Genomic DNA, 3,350 nt, shown 5'->3' with positions numbered 1-3,350 from the left:
ATGTTCTGATAGTGTCAGGTGGCTCAGTGCCTTGTTGAATGAACAGTTCTTCCATTTTGGCTGATAGGTTTTGATGTACTGGCAGAGAGGGTGAGCTTGCTGGATTGGACTGCCAGGTGGAGTGAGGTTGGCTATTTGGCTTCTGTTGTTACCTGCGGGAGGTGCTCCTTGCCCTAGCAGGGCAGGGGAGAGTTACAGCTGTGAAAGTGCAGGAAGACCTCAGCCTCTTCCCTACCTGGTCCTGGTGAGATGGCTAATTCTCCATCTCCTTGGTGTCTTTCAAGCTGACCATTATCTTACCATAGTATATTCAGAAGTCTTTGGTTGCTTGTTTTGAGGCAGACTTGATATCACAATCCTCCTGACCCAGCCTCCCAAGTGGGGCGATTGTAAGCCACATTTAAAACGTCATCTTCATATCTAGGAAATGGGAATCCTTAGCCTTTCTTAGTGAACTTCGGGTTTCCACTTCTGGCACCTTTCCCAGGGGTTAGTTATTTCCCATGGGGAGATTGCCTCCGGGCTCTTTTCTCCATGACAAAATTTCAGGGCTGCAACTGAGGTTTTCTCCCAGATTTCTTCTGCTTGTTCTATTCCTCCCATTTACCATGATCCAACTGCTATGTGCTTTGTGTTCATTCTTTACCCCTGGAATGTGCACTTGTGTTTGTTTACTTCCCTCACAACATTTCACTTGTCAAAACAGCCTAAATAGGGTTAAGTTCCAGTGCATAAAGCAAGCAGTGCACCTTGAGCTGTAGTTTCTTCCTGTGCCCACATTGTGTGTGTGTGTGTGTGTGTGTGTGTGTGTGCATGTGTCTCAGGTTTACTGGGAAGAAGTCAATAAGGAACTATCTAAAGAGCTGACTTTTAATACTCAAATCCATTTCCTCCAAGGAAAGGAAATAGTGAAAAGCATTTTAGATCCAATTTCTTTGTCTCAGCCACTTGGTTGGTGTGGTGGCAATTGGAGATATAAATAGGTTGACTTTGCTGGGAGCATCTTAGAGAAACATCAGGAAATGACTGCTTTGTTTATAACGTTTTGGAAATTAGCATGCCAGCAACAGAGTTCATCACTAATTTCTCTTTGGCAAAGATTCTGCCATGGAAATTGTCACCCCTTTATCACTGTCTGGGATTCTCGGAGGTGTCCTTTTAGTTAATGCCCTTCTCCGTGTACTCTTACACTTTCTGGATGACAAAATGGGATTTAAGTGATTGATTAACAAGTTCGGCTAATGATTTTGATTAGCTCTATTTGTTTTGCATGTAATTATCTTCCCTCAGTAATTAGAATTTAGTTACAGTATTCATACTTGATATAATTTTGGATAAAGATTTCCATAATTAAATTCAGATATATTTATAATTTCCAAGCAATTATCGAACAATGTATCAAAACCTATATCAATTCTGTCTTCTGATGAGAAAAATGATTTGTTTGAAAATAAGAAGTAGCTGTGGCTCATATAAGAAACTGATAGCACAAATTGATTATGCTTTTAAAAAATCATGTTTCCTGACAAATTATTTGCAGGATAAAGTGGATATTAATGTGCAAACAGCAGCCATTTCTTCAGAGAGACTTAAATGGTTGGCCTTTTGAATCACTGTATTAGATTCATCTCTTTTTTTTTGAATCCTAATTACACACCGTATCTGGTTTCTTGAAAAAGAGCCTGGTTATCCTCATCTGCCTCGGCTCATGATCCTCAAGAAATCATTGTATTTCTGGGCTCCAGCATCCAGAGACTATCTGGGAAGGTTTGCCTTTATTCCCTTAGGGGAAATGAAGTGGTTATCCGGATTTATTCAGTTCAGCTGCAGAGCCAGGGCTGGGCAGGGCACTCACTGGTCCACCCTTGAGTCTCTCTGGTCAGCCCCAGAGCTCCCAGGTCCTGGTTAAGAAAGGCAGAACACTGTGCTCGGGCTAGGGTGGCTTTTTGGGAAGTCATGGTTCCTTCCCTGCAGGGCCAATGGATAAAAACAGCCTACATTCTGTCAGCCAAGTTCTTTGGTTCATTCTCCTATAAACTGCATTCTCCAGCTTCTTCAAGAGCATCTTAACTGTCTATGCCTTTCTTCTAGTTATAAAGCCTTAAAATTTTTTTGAACTACACAGTCCTTTACTCACAACGTGCCTATCAATGACATTCCCTTTGGAATTTGATCAAAGCAGCCACACAAAAATTTTCTATGACTCAATAGTGGATATAGAGAAATCTAAACTAAAACTCATCGTGACACGACTCCATTAGAGACCCAAGAAGGACTCCACATTAGTGTTTTATCTGCCACCTAGCTCGTGAGTGGCACCTTATACTCAGGTGAAGCTGCCACCAGGGGGCTCATCAAAGCCTAAAATTGCTATCTCAGCAGTTTCCCTACTTTCCTCTTAGCTTTCCCACAGCTGTCTCTGCAGACTGTGACTGCTGATAAGCGGAGTGAGGCTGAAAGTCAACAACACGGAGGTGTCAATTGTTTAAGGATCAGCATGGCTTGCCGTGTGCTTCCTCTCGAGTGTGTGTGTGTGTGTGTGTGTGTGTGTTGTCAAACATTTGGGTCTCAGTGGCTGAAGCAGGGAATGTTCTCTTTCTCTGTCACTTAGCCAGAACAAACAAAAAGCAAAGCGGCTGCTCGGGGAAGCTGATGAATTTTCCTTGTATCCTATTTCTAAATTTTGAACTTCAAAACCGAATGAGGAAATCGGCTCTTAGTTACTCCGCAGGCTTCTTCTGCTCGGCAGAGAGTCTCTGCCGATGTGATCTCCACTAAGCCTGGATAAATCTTGCAGCCACAGCACTGCGTACAGCTCTGAGAACCAGCTGTTTGGAGCCCGGCTCTGACTGTCTGTGTGGGTATGTGGCCTCTCTTATCCTAAATTAAGCTTCACAGCGTGGAATTATCCACCCTACACCCTGAAGCAAGATAAACGGCTGACCCCCCACCCCCCAGCACAAAAACAAGCTGTTCTCCTGCTGTGTGTTCTGTCACCTCTCTCAAACTGGGAAATCCTTGCTCAGCGCTCTGTTCTTGGTGCCACACCAGTTTTTACTTTAGTGATTCTGTCAAGGTTAACTCGAGAAAATGTTTGTTGCTCATTTCTTCCCTCCCTTCCACTTCCTTCCTTTCCACTCTCCTCCCCTACTCCTCTCCTCCCCCTCTCTCCCTCCTCTCTCCCTCCTCTCTCCCTCCTTCCTCCCTCCCTCCTCCCTCCCTCCTTTCCTCCCTCCTTTCTTCCTTCCTTCCTTCCTTCCTTCCTTCCTTCCTTCCTTCCTTCCTTCCTTCCTTCCTTCCTTCCTTTCTTTCTTTCTTTCTTTCTTTCTTTCTTTCTTTCTTTCTTTCTT

This window comes from Grammomys surdaster, unplaced genomic scaffold, assembly GCF_004785775.1.
Source record: "Grammomys surdaster isolate TR1022 unplaced genomic scaffold, NIH_TR_1.0 146, whole genome shotgun sequence".
Taxonomy (NCBI): domain Eukaryota; kingdom Metazoa; phylum Chordata; class Mammalia; order Rodentia; family Muridae; genus Grammomys; species Grammomys surdaster.
The sequence above is the reverse complement of the archived record's forward strand: the minus strand, read 5'-3'. Positions refer to the sequence as shown.